Here is a 14,818-nt window from a genome sequence, read left to right as displayed (position 1 = left end):
AGCATTTATTCCGGTATTTTGTTTTAAGATTATTGTACTATAGATCATGATTTTATTATTATTATTATTTTTTATATAGGTAATATTCTCTAGTGTGATGCCCCTTTCTATATCAAATTCTTCTTAATGCTCTTAACACTCGGTATTTTTATCTTTAAAATTAACCATAGAAACATCTTGGACAAATATCCATTTACAAATGAGCTTACTGCCCTGTATTATCATATTATCCAACTGCAATTTATTAATGATTAAAATCTATGTTTTAGAATAGTACGGTCAGCCCTAATGTACTTATCCATAAATAATTCAACTATTGTTAGAAGTATATATTCAAAGTCGATTGATGTTTCATCTCACAAAATTTTAGAGAAAATTCTAAAAAAAAAAAAGAACTGTTATGGCTGATTAGTTTTGACGGGTTCATGATCATTTTGGATAGTGGACAAAAACATGGTTCATTTTTTTTAAGGCAATAGCCTTTATGCTTCAATTAAATATTCCTTATGATGAAAAAGTTAAAAAAAAAATAGAGATATATGTATACTTGATCTAGTTTGTTTCTTATTAGTACCTGACATTGTGTCATGTTAATTTTATGGGAAATTTTGTTTTAATATTATTTGTAAAAGAGGGCAAAGTTGTCAATGATTGTTCATGGTCATGACTATATCATTTTTTTTTTAGATCGAAGTATCTAGAATCTTGTGATTCATATGTAAAGAACGTATTGCATAGCAAATGATTAGCAGAAATTTAGGATTTATGTATACATAGTAGAGAGTTATGTCTTGTCAGATGGCAGGGACATTTGTATGATAGATTTTGATCTGAGAGGGAATAAGATATTAATTGTTGATTTTGCTTAGTTATTTGGATATTACCTTGTTTTATATATGTGTCCATTATTTCCTTCACTTTATAACACTTATAATTGATCATGTAGATTTCATTTCCTTTCATCTTTTAATATGCCCATCTCAGTGAAACTGCTGTCCATCATTTTCTACACTGTTTTGGCACACGATCATTTCATTTTCCACACTGTTTTGGCATATGATCAGCACATTTTCCACACTGTTTTGGCACATGATCATTTCATTTTCTGCACTGTGTTGGTATTAACTCAGCCCATTTTCTTTTGCACATTTCTCTATTGTCTTGACACTGGTTCAATTCATTTTACGCACATTTTCTGCACATTTTTGTCCTCTGTTTAGACACTGGTTTATGCACAGTTTCTACACATTTCCGTCTTCTGTTTAGACACTGGTTTAAGCACATTTTCTGCACAAGTTGATGCCCTGTTATGTATTAAATTTTGTATAAATTGGAAATATCCTTAAAAATATTTGTATGATTTGTTAAAAATTTATTATTTGTCTTTTATACTAAGCTTTGAGTTAGGTTTTGAAGACGGTAAATAAATGGATTGTTCAGGTGAGATTATCTCAAAGCTTATTACACTCATTTCCTATTTATTTAAATAAATTGTTTAATAGGAAGAAGGAGATCAGATGACTACTCTATTCGATATTATCGACATGAGTACTGTCTGATCTCAAGGCGGGATTAGAAATATTATTATGTGTATGTGATATCAGATGATTACTTTGGCATCATCTGATTTCATTGGAGTCCCCGTATTGGGGTTTGTGGTTGGTTTAGAAGTGTTTGATATTGTTTTTTTACTTTATTAGGCTATCCAGCGGCTGGTCTGGACTAATTAATGTTAGTTATCATTTTATGATTACAAGTAAATTGTATATTCTTCTTTGCTTAGCACTTGATTTGTTTTTAGAGTGAAATTTGCAATTATCTGGCAACTTTTTCTTCTCTCTTTGATAGACTAACACAGTCTTATAGATTGCTGTTAATTTTCTTTAGATATTAGAATCCCCTTTTCTTGTAGGGCGATGAAGGCGCTAGCCCAAGCCCATCTCTAGGGGACTTGCTCAGTCCAAATAGCATTCTATTTTCTCAAAAGACTTGCCTAGTCTTTTAGATCCAAATCTTTGGAGACAGGCATTGTCTCATTAATGAATCAACCTGAGTTAACCTCTAGAAGACTATCTCTAGTCTCATAGGTCTTAAATCCTCTTTGTGCATCATTTGGTTTTGGGAGAACACCCTACTCGGCTTGGCTTCATACCCCTATCCTATATGGGTATCTGGTTGCACATTTGTTGCACCCTAGGGCTAGGTAGCTGTCCGGCCCGGCTGGGTGTTTTACCTAAACCAAATATGCACAAGGTCTCTTTTTCCTTGTTAGCATTTTTCTCTATCCTACCTATATGTCTAAGAGACTTGCCCAGTCTCATTCTATTAGCATCCTCCTCTTTGTGCATCATTTGGTTTTGGGAGAACACCCTACTCGGCTTGGCTTCATACCCCTATCCTATATGGGTATCTGGTTGCACATTTGTTGCACCCTAAGGCTAGGTAGCTGTCCGGCCCGGCTGGGTGTTTTACCTTTGCCAAATATGCACAAGGTCTCTTTTTCCTTGTTAGTATTTTCTCTATCCTACCTCTGTGTCTAAGAGACTTACCTAGTCTCATTTTCTTGCTAAACCTTCTCTTTGTGTATCATTTGGTTTTGGGAGAACACCCTACTCGGCTTGGCTTCATACCCCTATCCTATATGGGTATCTGGTTGCACATTTGTTGCACCCTAGGGCTAGGTAGCTGTCCGGCCCGGCTGGATGTTTTACCTTTGCTAAATATGCACAAGGTCTTTCCTTATTACTTGTGAGCTTTATCTTAGCTTGATAGTCTCACTAGCACCCTTCTTTATCTCATTTTCTTTTAGGAGACAGGCTTTGTCTCATTAGCACCTCCTTCTTAGAATCCTTTTTTTTCAGAGTCAGTCCTTTGCCTAGGAGTCTGTCCTTAGCTAGAGAGTCTATCTTTCTTTCAGGTTTCAGTCCTATCATCATAGGGGTTAGGATTTTATCCAACCTCTCATCAAATCTTGTGTTTTTCTATCCGCTCTTGTAAGGTATAGGATGCTGTCCAACCCTTGCAGAGTCGTGTTTCTGTTCTTTCTCCCGCAAAGCATAGGATGCTGTCCAACCTTTGCGGGATTTCAGGAGTCTGTCCTCCCCTTATGATGATAGGATTCAGTCCTCTTGCATCAAAAACTCAAAAAATACTATAAAACAACCAAAATATCAAAAATATCTGAAAAGCTAAAAATCTCAAAAATCTTGAGTCATTTAGAAGTAGTTAGGAAAATCGTTTTTCGAACTACGTTGGCTTGATCCTCTTCCACAAGGTACGTAGTGCAGCTTGAGATTCTTATCTCAGGTCCAGCCAAACCTTTGTAAATAAATCATTTACCCATTTTAAGAAAAAATACCAAAAATCTTCAAAACCTTGTTTTCAACAAGATCTTCCTCTAGAGTTAGGAGTTTGTCTTGGTTAAAGAGTTTTAGAGTTTTGAGTTTGTCTTTGATGTGTTGTGTAGTTTGTTTGTGTTTGTGTTAGAGTTAGGAGTTTGTCCTAGAGTTATAGGAGCGCCTCCGTCCAGTCAGTTGGCGATTCATATCGCCGATTGATGATTAAGTCTTGGATACGCTAGTGATCCCATTGTTTTCCTTAGGATATACAGCCTAGCTACACATAGATTATAGGAACCACCTGCATTAGCTTAGGGCTAACCTGCATTTAGTTAAGGCATATAGGGTGTCTTAAAATCTACAATCCATTGGAATTTAAATAATCACATAAGAAGCTTTAAGAACTAGTCCGGTCTTTTAGATTGAGTCTAGGATAGAGGTCTAGATGTCTTAGGCATCATAGCTTAGAATAGGTGCGAAGAACTACGTTGCCTTGATTCTCGTGGAGGCGGGGATACGTAGGCTTCTTTGGATGAACATCAGATCATCTAAAGACTCGGGCCTAGGTATAGATTAGAGTTTTAGGGTTGTATGGTATCGAGTCATTTTCTATGTTTTGCAGTGTTTTCTTACTTTATTGCGCAGACCTTAAACTTTTTTGGTGTGTCATGCATGTGTTTGTTCATCAGAACTTAGACACCCATTAGGCATGTCACTTATAACCTAGCTATGCTTAGGTGATACATGTTTCTTTTTATTTTATCTTGTGTGCCTTTGATTTCATCTCCGAGACATGCATGATTAGATAGACGTCTTCTCGGAGATATTCATTCCCATTTCATATGATTCCCCCCCCAAAACTCTTCAAAATTATTAAGTAAATGGCATAAGAGACCAGGTGTTTGCACTTGGGCGGATGAGGTGCTCTTTAGACCTTCCGAATTCGTAACCAGGCACGAACCTTATTTTATATCTCTGGTTATCCGTTGCAACAGAGCATAGTATGGGATCCAAGGCCCATTTGCCTTTTTCCTTGGATGGCGACTCTTCTTTGTTTAAAGTACGCCTCGAATCTGGGCTAGTCCCCGAATCGAGAGGTATCTCACCTTTTGTATCGCCACTCATGCTGTGAGGGGCACTTCTTTCGAGAGTTCCTTGGTAGAGCTCTCCATTCATGTGGAGGATCCTGAGACTTAGTGTGGGGCCCGTTCCCCGCCTCTCTCTCGGATCGGGGTCCACAGTTACTTACTAATGGAGTAGTAACTATTAATTTTGTGAGATCGAGTCAAAACTTTGCCGATCCATTCACTAAAGCTCTTGCAAGAGATCTGGTGTGTAAAACATCATTAGGGATGGGGTTAAAGCCATTAACCAATAGTCACCAATGATGGAACATCAACTCAACACTTGAATAAACATCAAGTCTTGAGTTCAATGAGTCCAAGTACATCATATGGAGTGATTGCAAGCACTATAATCTGTATTATTTGCCATCCCAAGGTAAAGTGCTTGGTACCTGTAATGTTGAAAAGGAGAAGGCTGAGTATTTAAACTCTTAATAGGCTTATAACATAGTGTTGGAGTGTTTTAGTTACAGGGGCACTCTTGATAAGCCTACCTATGTGAGTGTGGAAGTGGTGCCGCTTCCTATGAGACCTGACTAGTCTCTAGAGCGCTCATGAAACCAAGATATAGACACAAGGCCAGTACATGTGTCGGTTTTAGAAATTGCCCAAAGAGGTGAAATCTTGTGTGTGAGACGTATCCGGTTAATCATATAGAATAGCTAGTTCAAAGATACGTCTACTATCAATTCTGGTTAACTTTGATATGTCCTCACTAAGTGAAGGTTCAAATCGAGAGATACCTTCATCTATGCATAAGATTTCCAAGCCTGATGAGAAAAAAAAATTTTGATTTTGAAAATGGTGGGGGATTGTTAGTGATTTTGCATTTTCAAAATCATGTATATTACATGTTTTTAGTGTTTTGGAAAATGTTTTATCAAAAGCGTTTGGGAAAAAGAAAATGTTTTTTTTGGAAATATTTGCTTTTACAAAAGGATGTAGAAATGTAGTTGAAAAGATAGTCCCACATCGGATGAGAGAAAAGAAAGAGAAGGGCTTATAAAGCACTACCTTTTCTAACTCTTGTTGATTGCACATTGGGTTGAACCCATGGTTGGACCCGCGGGACGGTGCAACGCACCGTTCGCACACGCGCACGCGCACGCGCGCGCGGCGTGGGCAATGGGCTATAGGGCTCATAGTGGCGCTTTATTGGCGCTTTTTTAGGCGCACTTTGCACTTCGCATGTACGCAACGTCGCGATGAGCGATTGGAGCCTTTAATTTTTCCAGATTTGATCTGCACCGTTGGATCAAGATGAAGGTGGACCGGTCGGATGGGTGGGTCAAATGGTTCGCAGGCCCATCAAGCCGAATGGTTCAGTTGGGTTGGGCTTCGGTTCGGGCCTAACGGTCGGCCCAACGGGCCCATGACTCCAACGGTCAAAGGGTGTGATCAAATGGGTTGTGTCCCTTCCCCCAACGGTCATGTGCCAAGGGGGTGCGATCCACACCATAGATGGTTGATCTAACGATGACTGGGTTGGAGAGAGGTTTTACTCAAACCAACAGTCACCTCTAGAATCGATCAGGACCATTCAATATCAATGGGTGCGATCTAACGGTCAGATTTCAAACATTCTGGAAAGGTGCCCTGTAGAGGTGTTTTTCACACTGTAAAGACACCAGATGGTCTATAAAAAATGTGCAAACTTCAGTCATTTTAGATAGAAATCGAATTGGCAATTCTGACAGACTTTACACTCTCTTCTACACTCCTACAAAAATCCCCAAGTATTTCTACATACTGTTTTTCTTTTGTTTACTGTTCTAGATACTGTTTTTCTGCAGAAACAGAATCTAGAGATTTCTCTAAGGCTTGAGATTTCGGAAGAGCATTTCGGGTTTGATTCTGCTAGTGCTACGCGTCATCAAACATTAGTAGGGCTTCCCTACTAGGCTTCATTGTATCTTGGAGGCAATTCGCGGATCCCCTTTGCACACTACTAGTGGGGGCGAATCTTGTCTTAAGGAAAGTGATATCACGCCTTGAAGCAACAAGTTTCTGTTTTCTATCATCAACAGTACTCTCAACAAATTTTCCAACACCATCTAGCCTTTTCGGTGTTCTTTACGAATGAGAAGTACAATGGGAGCACGTTAGAGATACAAGGTTCTGATCGATTCATGCTTAAGCAGAGGGAGGTCTCAGTGGTGTCCGGAATGGGTGTCTTCCGGTTCGCCAGGGGCTATGCCATTTTAGAGACAGTGAAACTAGATCTTGGAAAGCTTAATGCAGTCATCAAGTTCAATGTCACAGTTCTCCATTATTAATTTGATGGCTCTGTTCGAGAAGAAATGAAATAAAAGATAAACTAGGACAGTTATTGTATGATGTCTACCATTGGGTGCAAAATAGGTCTATTGAACATCATGAGCAGTCATGTAATAAAATCAGTTGTTGCTGTCCTGCTGATATCACCTCCTCTGAAAGGGGATGCTAATTTACATAATAAGGTAATGTTTTCAAAGCAGTGCTGAAAATTGTAAGAGCAGTGCCGAAAATGGTTGAAGAAGGTGCCTATGCAAAGTGCTCATGTTACCAGGGTAGACCTTTTGATCCAAGGGTTGTGATCAGAGTGGGGTCAGATATAGGGGATAGATTCTATTAGAGGCCATCTAACCCCACAACAGATGCCTTTTGAGCCTTCTTTTCTATTATGCATGGCATCAGCAAAGAAAATGATATTTCCATCCTTTTCCCAGCATTTCCAACCCATTTTATTTATACTTTCCAAAAAATGACTGCATGTTGGAAAGAATCCATATCTTAAGAAGCCCAAATATGATTCTTAAGAGTGTTGGATAAAATAGACGGATCAGATTTCTACAGTTCTTATAAACAAATAATGAAAGAATGATATATGGCTTAGTTGAACCCAAAACACATTACTTGAAACGCAAACATGTTACTCGACCTCAAAACAGTGCAAGTCGAAGCCAAAAATCCATGTATTGTAAATTAAACCATAATTGAAATAAAACATGGAAACCATATTGCACTTATCTCTTTTGATGGAAAAACGTTTGGAAAAAACCAGATTTGAAAAGAGAAGGCTGAGTCGTGCCACTGGTCACTCTCCTTAAGAATTGTATCCGCCCCCTACCGGTGCAACCGGGATCCGGGAATTAAAACCAGAAAACATAACCCTTTTTCTGTATAAACCTCTTTCTTTTTCTGTTGGCAAAAAGCTACCCCAAACGTAGACCCCAAAAACTCTTAGCCTTTCCCAAACTGTATTCTCCTCTCCTTTTTATAGACCACAAAGTGTACGTTGGAAAGAGCCACCAATAATGGGTATTAATGTTGAGAAAAGCCACCATTAAAAGCCTTGAACGTTTCTCTTCCAATATTCATATCTGTGACCGTTGGAGATGAAACGGTTTTGCAACTTTAATAGGTATTATTATCATAACCGTTTTGGGTGCCATTAAAAAAAAACATTTAGCAATTAATGGGGTAAAATGGAAACCGTTTTGGGCATTAACAAATCTTTTTTTTTTCATTTAAACCCAAAAAAGCACTCAAAAGTCACTAGCTTTTGAAATAAAAGGGAAATCAAATTTTGAATCTTTCCCTCTAAATTTTAAAGACAAGGCAAAAGCACTTTTGATTTTTCAAATTCTTTAAAATTTCCAACAATCCCCCACAAGATTCAAAATTACTTAGTGTTTAAAAACGGAAGCATCTAAGCACATTAGAAAAATAAAGTGAATTCATACCGGTGTCTTTTGGACTTCAACCGATATTTAGGATAAAAAGATTACGTTACCGAGTACGGGTAGAGTTAGACTCCTTCAACTCTTTCTCGTAGTTGTAACCGGCTAACCTGTTACTCACACCCTACATTCGACTCCTTAGTGATTCATTCACAGTATTGGAACATTTTGGCCTTGTTCCACTTTTAGTTCTCATGAATGTTCTAGAGAATTACCCGTTAAATTTTCATAGGAAGCGGCCTCACCTCCACATTCACTTAGGTCAGTTATCAAGTGTGCACTGCAAGTAACACACCACCCAATTAAGGTTATGAACTAATTAAGAGCCTCAAACTCATCCTACCGCATTTGCAGTGAACACTATCCTTCAACATTTGGCATCTAGGAGTAGGGGGTGATAGTGTTAACAAACCATCCGGTGACTTGTTAGTACCCATTGAACCTAATTCCAGGGATCTCCTTTCACATAGGTTGGGTATCCATCACTAATGATTAATGCCTCGGGCTTTAACCCCATTCCTTTCCGATGCCTTATATACCACTTTATGTGGCTTTACTAGAAGATCTGCAGACTCCTCTCCGCCTTTACAAAGTCGATTGTTATTGTCCCCCATCTGCTTTTCCAACTTATGCCTGAGGCAATCATGTTCATTTTGCCATTTAAGGTCTTACATTTGGCCTTGGCTAAAGCATTTTTTGGCAGTCACTATATAAAATTACCGAGGGAACCAGTCTTGGCCATAACAACCCATCTGCCATAAAAACATAACTTGAGCCATTTGGCTCCACCTCCTGCTAGGGATAAGGCTATAATCTTGCTATCATAGTGGGTCTTCACAATACATTTGTTTAACCGATTGTCATGAAATCGCTCCACCACTCAAGGTGAATAAGTACCCACTGGTATACCTTGATTCTCTCAATTAGAGATCCAATTAGCACAACCTAGCCTTCTTGAACAGCAAGACCCCCACAATTTGAACAATTAGCTCTTAATTCTGAACTACCAGACCCAATTTAATGTACACATGTACCTTTCGAGCAACAAACCATAAGTGAGTACATGGCATTTACATTTTAAGCCGCCATACTCCAAAAATTATGGTTAGCCTCCCAATCAAGAATTTAGAGTCATGTCCATACAATACGCATACGCAATTACATTCAATTGTCCAATCTCTATATAAGGATTTTTATAGACTTACATTCTGCAATCTGCAGAATATGTATGTAATAGGTACATAATGCATGTAATATTCAGATTGTGTTCCAATATGCCAAATCTACTTATTTTTCAAAAAAATACAGAAAATTAGACTGACATTTTAACTTGCATTATATTGATGAATTTCATCAATTCTTCTTTAGATGGAATGAACTAGTTAGGGTAATGCCAAACCCAATTTGGCTCTTAGAGTTCCCATGCCGTAGTACATATAAAACATCATTTCTAATTCATGATGGCAATACACCAAGTTCCTTAACAAGAACAAGAACTTTAAACTTTGATAGTATATGAACTGTATAGTATTCCCATTCAAGTAATGCAGATTTTTTCTCATTGAAAATAAATCATTACTTATATTGCCATTAGATTCATTTACAAGCATTCAACAAGACATGGTTATCTCTTAAAGGCATTTTAGCAAACAGTTGACAAGCATCATTTTTTAACCATGTACCATTATCAAAACAAATGAGTGTCAAAACATTTAACTAGATAAATGAGTGTTGATATCAAAACATAGGCTACTGATTTTACAAGCCACCACAAACGGTCCAAATATCAAGCCCCTATGATGATCAACCATGAATTTCCTTTTTTTTATTATTAATAAACCATCAAAATTTCTTAAAAACAGAAATTTAACATGTTGAGGCAATTTTATAAAGATATAATAAGAAAATCCATCATCAAAGCCAAACAAGTATAATCTACTAGTTTAGGTGCCAATAACAATATTGAGTGCTAAGGTACTCAACCTTTTAATTTGCCAAACCAAATAAGAGATGGGTTTTTACACCAATTTAAAAACAAGGTGTTTCCTAAACCTATCTATGTGATCCATTTAGTTCCAAACATCAAAAGAGTTTTAACTAAATGATGAAAAAAAAACATCATATGAATTTCAACCAAGCATGTAAAATTCCAAAACTGTAATTGAAATAAATTATGAAACTTTTCATGTTTTAAAGAGCAAACATAAACGGATCAACAATCAACATCATAACATGAGGCTAAAAATCATTAAAATGTTCTATTTTCTTTTGAGAAATCTGAACATATCTTTTGACTTTGTTTACACCAAAATTGGGTTTTTTTTTATAAAGCCATAGATCATAGATTAGTAACAAGTTTGACCCTAATAAGAGAAGTAGTAAATCTGAAATAATACGATTCTTAAGTTTGTTGGAAAGAATCCATATCTTAAGAAGCCCAAATATGATTCTTAAGAGTGTTGGATAAAATAGACGGATCAGATTTCTACAGATCTTATAAACAAATAATGAAAGAATGATATATGGCTTAGTTGAACCCAAAACACATTACTTGAAACGAAAACATGTTACTCGACCTCAAAACAGTGCAAGTCGAAGCCAAAAATCCATGTATTGTAAATTAAACCATAATTGAAATAAAACATGAAAAACATATTGCACTTATCTCTTTTGATGGAAAAACGTTTGGAAAAAACTAGATTTGAAAAGAGAAGGCTGAGTCGTGCCACTGGTCACTTTCCTTAAGAATCGTATCCGCCCCCTACCGGTGCAACCGGGATCCGGGAATCAAAACCAGAAAACATAACCATTTTTCTGTGTAAACTTCTTTCTTTTTCTGTTGACAAAAGCCACCCCAAACGTAGACCCCAAAAACTCTTAGCCTTTCCCAAACCGTATTCTCCTCTCCTTTTTATAGACCACAAAGTGTCTGTTGGAAAAAGCCACCAATAATGGGTATTAATGTTGAGAAAAGCCACCATTAAAAGCCTTGAACGTTTCTCTTCCGACATTCATATCTGTGACCATTGGAGATGAAACGGTTTTGCAACTTTAATAGGTGTTATTATCATAACTGTTTGGGGTGCCATTAAAAAAAAACATTTAGCAATTAATGGGGTAAAATGGAAACCGTTTTGGGCATTAAAAAATCTTTTTTTTTCATTTAAACCCAAAAAAGCACTCAAAAGTCACTAGCTTTTGAAATAAAAGGGAAATCAAATTTTGAATCTTTCCCTCTAAATTTTAAAGACAAGGCAAAAGCACTTTTGATTTTTCAAATTCTTTAAAATTTCTAACACTGCATGAAGGTGGAAATATCATTTTTGTACAGGTGATTACCATTATCATTATTGTTTAATGGCTTCATAGAGTTAGAGGAAGTCTAAAGTGAAGGGAGCCCTTGCAAAAAAGAGGTGAAAGGGCTCCCCCATTGGCTGCACATCACCATCATGTTTGACTTTTCAGCCGTTATTAATGCATGATGGTGATGTATAGCCAATAGGAGAGCTCTTTTACCTCTTTTTTGCAAGGGCTCCCTTCAGTTTAGAATTCCTCTCATAGTTATCATGTTTTAATAATTGTACAAACTGAGTTTGTCTTTTCTGTTTTTTTTGTTTTTTTGTTTCTTTTTTTGGAAATGGCTTCTGAGAGCCTTTTAGGAACTGTAATAACCTTTGACATCTGTTTATACAAGACAAGTTGAGTTCGTGCATTCATAGCCTTGCTTATTTAGACAATTATGTAGAGAAGAAGATAAAATTGGCCGGGCGCTGATATCTCCCCCCCTTAGCCTATTTTCCCTCCCTTAACGGCCGGCTAATGTTAAACGTTAGGCGTTAACGTATATGTGACGTTTCCCACCATTTGACCTCTCTCTCTCTCTCTCTCTCTCTCTCTCTCCACACACACACACAAATAAACAGTTGGTGGGCCCAACAGAAACCGTTGGTGGAATGGTGGGCTCATCTTTGAACAACGTAGGCCCCACCCATACCACACCATAGGATTATTCAAACCGTCCATTTGATGGGCCATAAACGTAAATAGGTTGCGTCCCAAAATATCATCTTCATAGGCTGACCCTAGCCCTCCGATCTAAATAGAAACTACATCTTATGCACCTCAATAGATTGTAGGGTTGTGATCATCCTATGGAAATGATTTTTGGGGTGCATCATATTTACATTGTGGCCCATCGAATGAATGGTTTGGATCATCCTACGGAGTGGGTCGTAAAGTAATATTAAGGCCCATCCACAACATAGGACAATCCAAGCCGTCCATGGTTTGGATAATCCTATGGAGTTGGTCGTACAGTAACATTAAAGCCCAATCGTAGGCCCCACCGATATTTTTTCAAATTGAAGCGTACCCTCTACAACATAGGATGATCCAAGCCGCCCATGGTTTGGATCATCCTATGGTGGGGTTCGTATAGTAACATTAAGGCCCAATTTAGACCCCACCCATATTTTTTAAAATGAAGTGTACCGTCTAGACCATAGGATGATCCGAGCCATCCATTTGATAGGCCATAACGTGAATGGGTTGTGCCCCCAAATCATTTGCATAGGATGATCACAACTCTCCAATCTATTGAGGTTTCCATAATAAGCAATTTCTCTTTATATCTGAGGGCTAGGATCATCATATGAAAACAGTTTTTTGGGACACAACCTATTTACGATGTGGCCTATCAAATGGACCGCTTGGATCATCCTATGGTCTGGACGGTACACTGTCATAGTGGGTTGGATTTGGGCACCAAGAAGGAGAATTTTGGGGGCCCATCAACTATTCCTGTTGTGTGGAGAGAGAGAGAGAGAGAGTCTAAAGTTGGGAAACGTGCACTAAATGATTCAAGGGGGGTGGGGACACACTACATCATAAAAATAAAGGAAAAGAAAGGGGAAAAAAAAACCTCCGTTTAGAGTTAGCCGTTAAAGCCTAACGCATAACGCTAGCCGTGAAGTGGGGAGAAAATAGCCTCCCTGGGGTGGGCTATCAGCTCCCCTCCCGTGGATTTATTAAATGACAAATTGAGATGCTTCAATAATCAAATAATCAAGAAACATTAGGGGACTTTTATTATAACTTAAATTGGAGCCATCTTCCACTCTCTAGCATTAAATGCTCCCTCCTTTTAAATTATTTCTTTGGCTATATTTTCCTTCAGATTAAACAAACACGGAAACATGATTGATGTCTCCCTTTGCAGGAGAGATTTCAAATCACCTAGTCAATGGCACTTTAAATAAAGTGTGGGTGAAAATTTTCAGTGGCACCCTCCTTTTAAATTATTTTCCTCGGTTTGGTTGCCGGTATTTTTTTGGTTCTTGGGATTTTTGTGGAACAAAAAACTCCCTAGGAGATTGGTAGAAAAAAAAAACTCCCTGGAAGTATCCCGGTAAGATAAAAATCCCATGTTTGGTTGACTGGACTATGGTGGAAAAAAAATGCTTTGTTTGGTTGCTTGAACTGTTGGGAAGAAAACAATTCTTATACAAGCTTATTTTTGGTTCCTGGCCTTTTTTTTTTCCAGGGTAGGGTTTCTTGCCGGTTTATTTTGGTTCTTGGAATTATTTTGGGCCCAACAACACAAAAGTGCCTGATTTGAAATCTCTTACGGCAAAAGGAAATTGGTCATCCAATAGTTTGCGGTTCAAAGCATGGACTTGGCCTTTCATAGGACTAGATGTGAGATAGGGGGAGAGGAAGTGTAATGAAATTGAGCTGAGAACATTGACCTAATTGGCCTTTTATGGCATTGGAGAGAGGAAGTGTAAAAGGAATTGAGATGCAGGAATTTGAATTTCTAAGAAGAATAGATATTTAGTTTATTAGACAATAAACATTGCCAGGTCTTGGTGTAGACTATATTAAACAATGTCAATTAGAGTCTCTCTCAACATTCCATTACCAATATAAATAGAGGCATTCTTCATGAAATAATGCATAGAGACTGATTAGACCATTGATCCATGGCACCAAACACCTTAACATGTCTGAAATTCATGGTAGCTCTGCTTATAGCAATGGCGGGCTGCTCTGATGCCAAACACTTGAACCTGAAGGAGACAAATCTAGTGTTCTATCTGCATGATGTGAATGCAACAGCAATTCCTGTTGCGGGGGTCAATGGCACCAATTCAAGCGTAATTAAATTTGGTACGGTAACGGTGATCGACGATGCAGTAACAGAAGGCGTCGATAGCAAATCGAATCAGGTGGGGCGAGCGCAGGGAATGTATGTGAATTCAGCGTTGGACGGAACGGACTTACACCTCCTCTTTTCCATTGTCTTTACAAATGCCAAGTACAATGGGAGCACCCTAGAAATCCAAGGTGCCGATCGAGTCATCCGAAGGCAGAGAGAGGTGTCTGTGGTGTCCGGAACGGGTGCGTTTCGGTTTGCTAGGGGATTTGCCGTCTTAGAGACTGAATTCTTGGAAGGTGTCAATGCGATTATCAAGTGGACAGTCACAGTTCAACATTACTGAATCCAAATTGCTTGGTGGAATGTACAGTGTATTTCCTTAAAGAATAATGTCTGCTTCTTTGTACGTTGCTTGAGAGGATTTCATGCCCAAATGTCACCATGTTTTCAAGTTTTATCACACTATTCCTTGTTATT

At 38.0% G+C, this 14,818-nt stretch overlaps 1 pseudogene; it reads left to right on the top strand.

Moving 5' to 3' along the window:
• The first annotated feature begins 13,966 nt into the window (after nucleotides 1-13,966).
• LOC143889228 (dirigent protein 2 pseudogene) lies at nucleotides 13,967-14,747 on the top strand (annotated as a pseudogene).
• The last annotated feature ends 71 nt before the right edge of the window (nucleotides 14,748-14,818 follow it).

This window comes from Tasmannia lanceolata, unplaced genomic scaffold (genome assembly GCF_043159265.1).
Source record: "Tasmannia lanceolata isolate RefF3 unplaced genomic scaffold, GAP_Taslan_0.1 ptg000013l, whole genome shotgun sequence".
Classification (NCBI taxonomy): domain Eukaryota; kingdom Viridiplantae; phylum Streptophyta; class Magnoliopsida; order Canellales; family Winteraceae; genus Tasmannia; species Tasmannia lanceolata.
Note: the sequence above shows the minus strand (reverse complement) of the source record. Positions and strands in the feature narration are given on the sequence as shown.